The sequence below is a fragment of the Myotis davidii genome, unplaced genomic scaffold, assembly GCF_000327345.1.
Source record: "Myotis davidii unplaced genomic scaffold, ASM32734v1 scaffold514, whole genome shotgun sequence".
Lineage (NCBI taxonomy): Eukaryota > Metazoa > Chordata > Mammalia > Chiroptera > Vespertilionidae > Myotis > Myotis davidii.
The window spans coordinates 466,649-479,687 of NW_006286236.1; the positions used below are offsets into that span (position 1 = coordinate 466,649).

A 13,039-nucleotide genomic window follows, 5' to 3' on the forward strand; every position below is an offset into this window, starting at 1 on the left:
CAGGGCGCGGGGAGAAGGTCAGGAGGCCGTCCGGTCGCGGTCGCGCGGAGAGACGCCCCCGCCTCCTTGCTGCTTTTTCCATCCCGTTAAAGGGGGCTCCGGCTTGCCGTGGGGCTGGTGTGAGGGTGAAATGAAATCCTGCATGAAGAGGGGAGATGGCATTAGGATTCCGGGAGTCATGTTTTCACTGATGTGCGCCTGTGCGTGCGCCACGTGCATGGAGCCTTGATCCATCTCATTTTCATTCATTTTTCAGGCAGGAGGTGCGGAATGGCTGCAGGACGTGTCCCAGGTGGGGCAGCGTGGGGGAGAGTGAGGAGGAGGGTGACTTCTGGCGGACTCCCAGGCCGGTGACTTTCCCTCTGCACCACTGTGTCTCCTGAGATCCTGTAAGAGGGCACGTATTCTGGGCTTTGGAACCTTAAGGAATTCACTTGGCGTGTGTCAGACTTCGGGATAGGACCTCCTAAAACGAACCAACCTAAAATAATCCTTATGCCAAGGAGACATGAGTTGGGGTGACAGATTCCGTTCCCCTGCAGCTCCTAGGTTATAAGCCTGTGCAGCATGTTACTGGACTGAACACTGTGGGCCATGGAACACGATGGTACTATTTGTGTAACACTGCACACATTCCTAGGGTGGGATGGCTGTCAGACGTGTGGTCCTGTGATGACTGCCGTGTTATACGGCGCATGACTGTATTCGGGCTTCTGTTAAGAATAGAGAAAATTTGGCCTCCCAGCGCCCAGGTGAGGTCAGAGAGTTATGGCTGGCCGTCCTTGGGGCTCTGCCTTTGACCCTGAGGAGAGGAAAGGAATAAATTACCCGGTGCATAGTCCCCTGCTGCTGCTGTAACAGTTACCCCAAACTTGGTGGCCTAAAACAACACGTGTGTGTAATCTTAGGGTTCCAGAGGTCCGGACTCCAAAATGGGTCTCCTTGCGCTAAAATCGGAGTCGGCAGGTGTGCGTTTCTTCCGGAAGCTCAGTGGGAGGATCCATATGTTGCCTTTTCCAACGTCCAGCGCAGCCCGCATTCCCTGGCTCGCGGACCCTTTCCACAACTATCGCCAAAGCTAGCCACAGCTGAGTGCTTTTCATGCTGCCATCTCTCTGGTCTGACTCTCCCACCTTCTTCGCTCATTTAGGGACCTTTGAGATTCCAGGGGCTACTTGGGTAATTCAGGATAGTCTCCCACCTCCAGGTCAATCAATTAACAACCTTCATTCTCCCTTCTCGTGTGACATAACATATTCACAGGTTCCAGGGACCAGCACACAAACATCCCTGGGAGCCATTATTCCACTGCCCACATGCAGCTATCCACATGCAGCTATCCACATGCAGCTATCCACATGCAGCTATGCACATGCAGAAGCGGGCAGGGGTGGGGGTGTGAGCAGCATCCTCCCACACCCGCTGTGGCACCGAGTGGGGCTCAGCTCGCAGCCAGGGCTGTTCCTGTTCTGAGAAACCCCTGGTTGAGCAGAGAGCTGGAGGAGGGTGGGCACTTTTCAGTCACCCTGCAGCCGTGCGACTGGTAGGAAGGAGGGGAGGTTGTAGAAACCCTTTGGCTGGACTCTGTTAGATTCCTCATGTCCCTAAATGTTCATCACTTTTTTTTTCAGTCCTCACCCGAGGATATTTCTTCCATTGGCCGAGAGAGAGAGAAAGAGAGAGAGAGGGAGAGAGGGAGAGAGGGAGAGAGGAAGGGAAGGAGGAGGAGGGGAGAGAGAAACACCCATGTGAGAGAGACACATTGACTGGTTGCCTCCCGCACGTGCCCTGACTGGAGTCAGGGATCAAACCTGCAACTGAAGTACACGACCTTGGCCAGGGATCAAAGCTGGGACCCTTAGGTCTGAGGGCCAGTGCTCTAGCCACTGAGAAAACGTGGCCAGGGCTGTCCATCACTTTTTCACTTAAAGAGTCTGAGTTACACCTGCCCAGGTAGGAGTGAGGGCAACTCCCAGACAAAGAGTAACCACAGAACCTTGTTGAGAGGAGGGGACCCAGCCCTCCAGGGCAAAGCGGCCATCCTTCCTGAGTAGCCAGGGGCCTCTCCTCTCCCACCCCCATCCCTCCATCTCTAGGTCTTGCCCCATTTCCCTCTGAAGCCGTTGTTCTCCCGTCCACCTCTTTCTCCCATCTGCCTCGTCCCCCTCACGGAATGTGAGCCCCAATTCAAACATGGAAGTCCAAGCCCTCCAGAAGCGGAGGAGGCGCAGGTGGGCAACGGGACAGACCAGGCCCTGGGCCTCCCGGATGTCATGGCAAATTGTGATTGTCTCCATTTCAAGAAGGAAAGCAGCGACGGGAGAGGGGGGCTGCGAGGGGGGGTGACAGGCAGGCTGTGTGGCTCGATGGGGACAGTGAAGGGGAGTGTGTGAGAGATGCCAGCAGAGAAGGGCACCCACTGAGTGAGCCGCAGCCAGGGGTGTGAATTTTGTTCTATGTGCTCGGAGAAGCCACTGCGGAATTTTAAGCTCAAAATTTTAAGTTTCTTTTAAAAAATTAATCCAGTTATTTTAAGATAAAAATGCCAATTATAACCAGTATCATTCATGCTAGAGATTATGCAACGTATTTGTGATTCTAAAACTAACATGGAAACAACTGTGTCACCCAAGTTAGCATAATAAACATCAGCAGTCCCTGAGACGCCTGCTTTGTGTCTCTCCCTGATCAAATCCCTGTGACCTTTATCCTCAGATGCTGTAGACAGCTCTCTTGTTGTTCTTTACAGTTTTCCCATATATGGACTTCTTCCCATACACTATACAACTTCATGTTGCCTGGTGTTGGGCCACATACAAATGGCATCGTCCTGGGGGCGTTTTTTTCTGTGACCTGCTTCTTTGACTCCCTGTCATGTTTTTGAGAGTCATCACATTGGTGCGAGCAGCTGCGGCTCATTTGTTTTCACTGCTACGGTCAGAGCACACACTGGTTTTGTAGGGCCTAAAGTTTCTACAATTTTGGGGGTTCCTTTAAAAATATATAAAACTTAATAGAATAGTAGGTAAAGACTAAATTTATGCTTAGAAGGAGAAGAGAACTCACACGTTGTAGATTTTTAAAAAATATATATTTTATTGATTTTTTTACAGAGAGGAAGGGAGAGAGATAGAGAGTTAGAAACATCGATGAGAGAGAAACATCGACCAGCTGCCTCCTGCACATCTCCTACTGGGGATGGCCCCGCAACTCAGGTACATGCCCTTGACCGGAATCGAACCCGGGACCTTTCAGTCCGCAGGGTAACGCTCTATCCACTGAGCCAAACTGGTTTCGGCATAGATTTTTAAAAAAACAAAACTGGTAAATATCACAAGCATCAGGAAATCCAGAAATATATTATTTTTGTTCATTAACTGTATGATCCTCATGACTAGGGTCCCTCATAGAGCCTTACCAGGGACTTGGGGGTTCCTCTCAGGGCCTTGCAAGGGGTTTGGGCAAGGAAAGGACCCTAAGACTCAGACCTGAGAGCAACTTCACAGTGAATCTATCCCAGAATGTGGTCCCACTGTAGGAAGAGGCCACAGTTTGTTCCATTCTACTGTGATAGGATGGCTCCCCTAGATGTCCATGCCCTAATTCCTGGAGCCTGTGAATCTGTTATGTTACATGACAAGAGGAATTATGATAGCAGATGGGATCCAGGTTGCTGAGCTGGAGCTAGGAGGCTCCCGGATTATCCAGGTGGCTCACCGTAATCACAAAAGTCCTTAAATCGGGAAAGTGCGGGGAAGACTCAGACCCAGAGAGATGGCAGCATGAGAGACTTGACCCACCATCTCTGGCTTTTAAGAGAGAAGGAATGCAGGCTGCCTCTGGAAATTGGAAAAGGCAAAGAACAGATCTTCCCCCAGAGCCTCTGAAGAAGCACACCCCTTCCAGCACCTTGATTCTGGCCCCTGAGACCCATTTTGGGCTCCGGGCCTCCGGCACCATAAGGTGATGAACCCGTGTTGGAAGCCACCATGTTCGGGACGATGTGTTACAGCAGCCGGGGGAAGCTCACACTGCCGTGTTGGTTGGATACCTGGGTGTTTCCCGTTTCTTGCTCTCCAGTGCTGCTGTGAGTTTTCTGCTGTGCAGGTCCTGCTGCAAACGGAGGAGCTGCAGAAGGTGTGGCTTCCGCTTTCCCAGTCCTGCCTGTGCTTTTCACGGGCTGCCCTGTGCATGAGGGATCAGGGAAGGGCAGAAGGTGGGTGGCAAGACCCCGGAGTGGGGGCTGGGGGCATCGCAGCTATGCCGATACTGACCTATGGAGAGGGCAGTGGAGGTGGGAAGAAGGGGGCATGTTGAGGAGTATTTAGGGGAACAGGTCCACAGGACTTGCTGAAGCCTTCATTGTTGGGGGTTTCGTGAGGAACCAGAAAGACTCCCCAAGTTCCTGGAGCAGAAGCAAGGCAGGGGTGGGACCCCAAGGTGGTGAGGGCCAGGGTGTCTGGCTCCGGGGCCCTTGTCGGTGGGCCTTCTCCTCCCCTGACCTCACCGCAGGCTCTCCTGGTCCTTCCCCGCCTCCTGCTAGGAAGCTGATCCCCCGAAACCCTTCATGGGCTGAGAGTCAAACGATGGACAAACACTCCCGGGACAAAGGAATGAACACGCTTCACAGTTAAACTTTAACTAGTTTAACTCAACTAAACTTTAGCTCATTCCTAAGATTTAAAGCAACAGAACACATCACGGAGACAAAGACGGAAGGTTTGGACCCTTAGCGATAGTTTAATCTCCAAATGTATAAGGGATGCTGAGAAAAGCGACCTACGAAAAATATGTGTGGAGGATCTCATTTTATAAAATAGAGAAATCCAAGAGCTCCCTACAGGGTATATGATAACAGTTCACGTTTCCTGAGTAGTTACTGTGTGCCCGACACCGTGCTAGGTGTGGGCGGTGAGCCAGAGGCTGGGCACTGGGGGGGGAGGGGGGGGGGCAGGCGCAAAAAAAAAAGCGGGGAGGGGGGGGGGGTGGGGAGGGGCGGGGGCAGGCGCCATGTGTGGCTGGGGCTGGAAGTTTTGCTGGACCCACCCATTCTGGAATCATTCCCACCTCAGGGAGCAAGGACCCAGCTCGTGGTGTGAAGGGGAGGGCTGTAACCCTGAGGCCTCGGGCAGGAGGCCTGGCCCTTGTGCAAGTGGGACTGGCCTTTGCTGGAGGGAGCCCCTGGGATTCTCAGACTATTCTGGAAGAGACCTCAAGAGGGAGATGCTGGGCTTCGTACCAGTGAGTTCATGAGCGCGCATGAGAGGCTGGTTAAATAAACAAGCACAGGGCACTGGGAGCTGCCCTTCTTCAAGCTGGGCAAATGGCCGTGCGTGGGTCCACACCACGTCATTACTCACCGTTTTCTGTGAGACGTGGAATTGGGTCACGGCAGGCCTTTATTTTTTATTTTATACCCTAAAAGCAGCAATTTCCAACCGTGAGCTGCAAGAATTTTTAAAACACACAATAGCTAACTAGTCAGGAGCACTGACCTCTTTCCCCTTGGATTGTCAAATAAAAACATGACAACAGCCAACACAACAATAGCCGTCCAGTATGAATGAATGAAAATTATACCTGTTATTTTGTCAGATCAGCAAAAAGTATAATACATTTTTTAGTGTGTCTCAGAATTTTAGTTATTAGTTTATGTGTGCCATGAGAGGGAAAAGGTTGAAGATCACTGCCTAAAAGTGTTTTAATTTTATATACTAGTATAATTTAGTTATACACTAGTTTTAATTTATACATCAGTTTTAATTTTTAACATTTTTTTTAGAGAGAGAGGAAGGGAAAAAGAGAGAAAAACATCCATTGTTTGCCTCCCATCTGCCCCTGGACAGGGGATTGAACCTGCAACCTTTCGGTATACGGGACGACACTCCCACAAACTGAGCCACCCAGCCAGGGTTCTTCCTTTTGTAATACAGAAAGAACCTTTATAATGTCAAAAACATACATATGATGAAAAGCAAAAAATAAAATACAAAAACACCTTCAGAATAAATATGATGAATGGTAAATATCTTTTTTTAAAAAAATATTTTTAAGAGAGGAAAGGAGACCTAACCGGTTTGGCTCAGTGGATAGAGCGTTAGCCTTCGGACTCAAGGGTCCTGGGTTCGATTCCAGTCAAGGGCATGTACCTTGGTTGCAGGCACATCCCCAGTGGGGGGTATGCAGGAGGCAGCTGCTCGATGTTTCTCTCTCATCAATGTTTCTAACTCTCTCTCCCTCTCCCTTCCTCTCTGAAATCAATAAAAAAAAATTTTTTTTAAAAAGAAAGAAAAAGTACTATGTCCGGCTGGCGTGCCTCAGGGGGTGAGGGTTGACCTATGAACCAGGAGATCAGAGTTCGATTCCCATTCAGGGCACAGGCCTGGGTTGCGGGTCCCTTGAAACATATGCTGTGCAGATGTTTCTTCCCTGCAGTGACTGTGTCAAGCAGCAAGGATGGACTGGCTTCCGGCAAGAGAGAGAAACATCAATGATGAGAGAATCATTGATTGGCTGCCTTCTGCACACCCCCTACTGGGGAACAACCCAGGCAAGTGCCCTTGACTGGAATCAAACCTGGGACCCTTCAGTCCACAGGTCAACACTCTATCCACTGAGCCAAACCATCTAGGGCTGGACCTTTTAAAAAGACAGTATTGAAACAATTGAGGGCATTGGAATGTGGATTGTAAATTAGGCAATATTGTGCCAGTGTTCCATTTCCTGAGGTGCTCATTGGCCATGTGGGTGGATGTCCTTTTAAGAGGTGATGCTGGAGGATGCAGAGTGTCCGGATGTCTGCAGCACAGCATTCGGCAAAATGTACGTGTTTAGACAGAGACAGAGCTGACAGGTCTGTGTATGTGTAGACACAGATGACAGCAGCACCAGAGAAAGAGCAGAGGTGGCCGAATGACAGCCATCGGTGAGCCTGGGCGAGGACGCGTGGGTGCTTCTTGTCCTATATCCTCGCAGCTCGTCGGTAGATTTTAAATGTTCAGGGTAAGTTGGAGGAAAGGTATTCAAGGCCATTCTCCGGCCTGCGCCCAAGAGGCAGGCGTGCCAGCCGGTGAGGCTGCCCTGGCTCTGGCCCCGTCCTTAGAGCCCCACCGCAGCACCTCCAGCCTGGAGACCCCTTACAGGCCTGCCTAGGAGCCCCCGCCACATGCCGCCTCCCCCACGCTGGTCCTACCGCAGACCCCTGAGCCCCGAGCCAGTCTTTTCCACTCAGCCACACATCCCACATCAGCCGAATGGGGCCAGACCCTCCCCTGGTCCCAGACTTGGCACTCACACCAGGGCGGTGCCAGGGAGACTGAGTCCCGGTGCTGGTTCTACCCGTGTCCCTGCTGGCCCTACTCTGGGACTGTTTTCTCACTAGACGAGCCCACCCATCATCCCGAACACTCAGAGTTTGTCTTTTCCAGCCGTGGGCAGCAGTTGGACGGGCAGCTCCAACCAATAAGGTCAGGAGTCCCCGGAGATGGGGGACCCCCAGGAGAGGCCCTGGAGCACCCCCTCCTACTTCGAGGCCCTGACGCCCAGGGCACATGGAGAGGGTGTTTGTGTTTCTTTTTTCAAAAAGCAATAACACCCAACGTGGGCGCAAGCTGATTGCCTAACCTCGGACACGCACGCTGCTGTTGGAGCCGTCAGCTGAGCTTGACCTTGGGGCCGCTCACGTGAGCAACAGCCCGCCTGGAGGAGGAGATAAGGGGGGTCCCCGGGCACGACACACAACAAAAAACAAGACCAGGGGCTCCAGGAAAACAGGGCAAAGGACAGAGGTTGTCGCCCCTTCCCTCCAAGAGGCCTGACGGACACTGATGGCCCCCAGGCTGCCCACGCCCTGGCTGCCAGGAGCAATGGCCTTAGGTGGCCCCAGCTTTTGGGAGTAAAGGACAAAGCTTTCTAGACTCAAAGAATCCAGAATCATCAAAGGCAAGCTGAGAAGTCTCACTTAGGTTAGAATCGTAAAATATAAAATATCAGAATCACTATCTCTTACAGCCACAAAGTGCTGAGGCAAGTCCTACAGTACTTTCTACTGCGTGCACCACACTCTCAGATGCCCTGGCTGGTGCCCTGACCAGCCCCAGAAGCCAAACGGCCCGGGGGCAGAGGCTGGGATGCCCGGGATGGCGAGGAGGCCTGCACACCAGGCCTGGCTGCTACCTGGCAAAGGCCATGCCCACCTGGGCCCAAACGCAGCTGCCATCACACCCTGCAGGTGTTCAAAACACGGGTGAGTGCTGGCCCGGAGCCCAGAGCGCCTCCCAGAGAGGAGCGGGCATAAACTCTGAGTCACCGCGGCTGCTTCAGAAAGGTTTGGGTCCCTTTAAACACACCTTAGAACAGTGATGGCGAGCCTATGACACGTGTGTCAGAGGTGACATGCGAACTCATTTTTTTGGTTGATTTTTCTTTGTTAAATGGCATATAAAATAAATACCAAAAATATAAATCTTTGTTTTACTATGGTTGCAAATATCAAAAAATTTCTATATGTGACACGGCACCAGAGGTAAGTTAGGGTTTTTCAAAATGCTGACACGCCGAGCTCAAAAGGTTCGCCATCACTGCCTTAGGAGGTAATGCAGGTGTGAGGAGCACCTAAGCCTGCTGTGTGCCCTACAGTTGTTTGCTAACCCTCTCTGGGCCCATGAACTCTCTCCTATAAACTCAGGGTTTGGCTGGACTCATCAACCCGCTAGAAGCCCACAAAGTCTAGCACAGTGGCCAGGTCCACGCTCCACGATCCATGGGGTCCGGGTTCCGGGTTCCAATCCCAGCCCTGCCCTCATGGGCATGAGACGCTTAGCAACTGACCCTTCTGCGCCTCAATCCACCCCCCCCCGTGAACTGGGGGTAATAATGGCACCTACCTGATCGAGTTTTCATGAAGACTAAATGTGCACATACGTGCATAGATATATGTGTATGTGACATGTACATGATGCATACATGAGAGTCTGACGCGTAATCAGTGCAGTTTAACTATTAGCTGCTGTCATCACGGTTGGGCTCTCAGACTCCGGGACAGAAATGATGTGTTTGCCCGCAGTAAGGCAGCAGAGACCCACAAGTGTGTGAAGCGTCTTTCCTTCTGGCTACGGTTTATGTCAATTCCGTGTGGGAGCAGTGGGTTCTCTCCCGCCGATCACAGCTTTGGCTGGGAGTTCCATATGGCTTTGCTTAATTTTTTAAAATGTGGGAATCTCTTCTTCCTGGCTTGTTTGAGAGACCAGAAGTTTTAAAACATAGAAGAGGCCCAATGGTCGGAGCCTAGCCTATCAAACAACCAGAAATTCACACAAATATTTGTGTACAAAGATGTTCGCTGCAGCATTATTTTTAATCCTAGAAAAATTGGAGAAAACTTATATGTGAAACAGTCAGAGAGGCCCCGCGGAGTACCTCTTGGTCTTATGAAACCAGCACAAATACTAGAGATGTTGATATGTGAAGCGGTGGAAAAGTTATTTTTCAACAAGATCATTTTTAGTATTTTGAGGTTTTCAAGTGACCTATGTGTAGTGTGATTCCATAAAAAGTATATACATTTTACATTAAAAAAATTATGTAAGTATGCATAGTTATGTATATATATAGGATTACAAAAGTCCCACAGGACAGTCAACAAATGAATTCAGTTTAAGCCTATTGATGATGATTCTTAAAAAAATAAAAATACAAAAAAATATATATATTTTATTGATTTCAGAGAGAAAGGGAGAGGGAGAGAGAGATAGAAACATCAATGATGAGAATCACCGATTGGCTGCCTCCTGCACGCCCCCTAGTGAGGATCGAGCCCACAATCCCGGGCATGTGCCCTGACAGAATCAAGCCTCCTGGTTCATAGGTCGACGCTCAACCACTGAGCCATGCCAGCCAGCCGGGAGAGCTTCCTTTCTTTTTTAAAAAAATAATTTTTTATTGATTTCAGAGAAAAGGGAGATTGAGATAGACACATCGATGATGAGAGAGAATCATTGATTGGCTGCCTCCTGCACGCTCCCTAGTGGGGATCAAGCCTGCAATCTGGGTATGTGCCCTTGGCTGGAATTGAACCCAGGACCCTTCAGTCCACAGGCCAACGCTCTATCCGCTGAGCAAAACTGGCCAGGGCGGGCGGGAGCTTCCTTAATAAAGAGCTGGCAGAGGCTCTGTGCCTTTCCCTCACTCCACTTCTCCTCCCTGCTGGCCGGGATGAAGATGTGTTGCCTGGGACTAGAGCAGCCACCTTGGACCATGAGGTGCATTTATGAGTGGAGGCTGTGGGTGCTGGAGTCCAGGAACTAGGCAGAAAGATATCAGGAGTCTGGATCCCAGACACCCTGGCCCAGCCTGGGATCCCCCCCTCCAAACTTTTCAGGATAAGATAAATAAACACATTGATGTAAGCTATTGCTATTGCCACTGACAGCCAAATATCTCCTAATTCTCTCGCTGATGATCACTCTTTGCCAGAATCTGGTGCCGGAACAGATACCAGCCCTAAGTTCATGCAACTCCAAGTCCAGAGGGGACATGAACGTGAGATAGACAATCCCAAGACAACTCTACTAGTGTTTTCAACTTCATACAATGGGCAGCCACTTGTTCACACTGTCAGTCAACTCTTGCCAGGAACCAGGCCTCCTGCGTGACATCAGGCGCCCACCGTGCTGGGCACAGGGGGCACAGGGACAGGGTGGCAGCTGGACTCCCAGGGACCCCCAGGCTCAGAACTCACACCGTGAGCCTGGGGCCTTCTCTCCACCCAGAGCAGCTGGCCTCTGACCCGGGGCTCTAGCATAACAATGAAAACGATGAAACAGCCTTCTCAGTCCTGCACAGAAACTGCCTCATGGCCCGGCCGGTGTAGCCAAGTGGTTGAGCATCGACCTATGACCCAGGAGGTCATGGTTCGATTCGATTCCCGGTCAGGGCACATGCCGGGGCTGTGGACTTGATTCCCAGTAGTGGGTGTGTAGGAAGCAGCCAATCAATGATTCTCTCTCATCATGGATGTTTCTATTTCTCTCTCCCTCTCCCTTCCTCTCTGAAATCAATACAAATAAGTTTTAAAAAAAGAAACTGCCTCATGTAATTTTCACCGCCTCCCTGTGAGTTCCGCACTGTTATCCTCAGGGAACTGAAGCACAGAGAGGTTAATGGCTTGCCTGGGGTCACAGAGCAGCCAGCAGTCTATCCCAGCCCGCACTCCTAACCCCCAAGCGCCTGGCCCTGCGTGCTCAACCCGGCCCGGCCTGGGAGCAGCTAGGGCGGGTACAAGCCCGTGGGCTGTCTATGTGAGTAGGTGAGCTGGCGAAGGTGGGGCAGGTGTGCACACAGGTGTTCCTCGTTGCCTGTGTCTACAACTCTGTTTATGTGTCCAGCCTGGCCCTCCTGACTCCCCTACTTACCTTTGAAGACTCAGTGCTTTGTGGTCACCTCGCTGGCAGCCTGCCCTGGCTGGCGTCGTCCGTCTTCCCTGGTTGTTGTTGTCCTGGGGGCAGGAGGGTAGGGGTGTGTCCCGTCACATGTGTGTCACTGGGGCCCTGGAACAGGCCCGACCAGGACATTAACAGGGATGCTAGCAGCTGCCCCCGTGGGCGCGGCTGCCGTGGAGGCGGAGGGTGTGCGTGCGGGAGCGGCGCCCTCCTGACCTCGCTTTGATCCCACGTGTTAATCTCAGGGGAGGAGGACGCGCCTCAGAGGGTAACCGACTGGAGCCCGAGGGCGGCAGAACCAGGAAGTGAACCCCAAGGTCCGGCTCTGTTGTCTCCGTACCATGTTCCTTTTGGGGCGATTTCAGAGTTTTGGAATAGAGACCACACACACCTGGGGAAGCATTCAGAGTGTGTGAACGAGTGTAATGTCAACATAAGGGTCCTCCACGCTGTGCCCCAGCCTTCCCACCCCTGTTGGAGGCAACAGTTTCTTTTCTTTTCTGTTTTAAAAATATGTTTTTATTGATTTCAGGGAAGGCAGAGGGAGAGAGAGATAGAAACAATCTCCCGCATGCCCCCTAGTGGGGATTGAGGCCAAAACCTGGGCATGTGCCCTTGACAGGAAATGAACCTGCAACCCTTCAGTCTGAGGCTCTATCCACTGAGCCAAACCAGCTAGGGCTGTTGCAGGTTCTTGCACGGCGAGGGCCCCCTTCTCACTGTGCGTGCGTGTGTGTGTGTGTGTGTACGTGCAAGTGTGTGTGCAAACCCTTCCAGAGAGGTTCGACGCTGTTGGAGGCAACTGCTGTTCCAGGTTCCTTTCTGTTTTAAAAATATATTTTTATTGATTTCAGGGAAGGGAGAGGGAGAGAGAGATAGAAACAATCTCCCGCACGCCCCCTAGTGGGGATTGAACCCAAAACCTGGGCATGTGCCCTCACTGGGAATCGGACCAGCGACTCCTTGGTGCATGGGTAGACGCTCAACCACTGAACCACACAGGCTGGGCTAGACATAGACTTTCGTTGGCTGAATGGCTCAGTGAGTGAATGAGTGAAGAGGTGAGAGAGTGCATGAGGTTGCGCCCTGGGTCATGCGGGCACCTGGGTGTGGGGCTGGAGACACCTGCAAGTCCGTCTGCTAAGGAAGCAGGAGCATGAGGATCTGCTGGAGCCACAGGGTCACAGCTGCCAATCCACGTGCAGGTCTCAGCGAGCCCTCGGCTCCTCCTGCTCCGCGCAGTGAGGCCACACTGCTGGCCAAGTGTGTCCACCAGGGGTCACCTTTCAGCCTCGCCTGGAGATAGCTTAGCTGAGGTCACGGGGCCAGTGGGTGGCCAAACTGGGGCTCAGGCCCAGGTGACAATCTTGGGCTGCAGGCTCCTCACCTGCACTCACTGGGGAGATGGAGTCACAGCGTTGACCACTGGCCTCGCTGAGCCATGGCCTCAGGGAGCTGCAAGGGAGCTTGGAGAGTGTGGCCGACTGGGTCTAGGGTGGCCGGAGCTGGGGGTCGGCTAGGAGTGAGGGAGTGGGGTGAGGGTGGGCAGGGAGCAACACTGAGGCGCTTGGGGAAGACGGTGTGGATGGCACCTCCATGAT

At 51.9% G+C, this 13,039-nt stretch overlaps 2 long non-coding RNA genes across 2 annotated transcripts; one reads left to right on the top strand and one right to left on the bottom strand.

Annotated features, from left to right (window-relative positions):
* Positions 1-253: 253 nt before the first annotated feature.
* Positions 254-4,608, bottom strand: LOC102765941. The gene is made up of 3 exons (XR_435332.2): positions 4,508-4,608; positions 631-802; positions 254-387 (listed from the first exon to the last, which is right to left on the bottom strand). It is a non-coding gene; the product is annotated as an uncharacterized LOC102765941 (long non-coding RNA).
* LOC107182087 lies at positions 3,974-4,857 on the top strand. Its single transcript, XR_001512807.1, has 2 exons — positions 3,974-4,137; positions 4,544-4,857. It is a non-coding gene; the product is annotated as an uncharacterized LOC107182087 (long non-coding RNA).
* Positions 4,858-13,039: the final 8,182 nt, after the last annotated feature.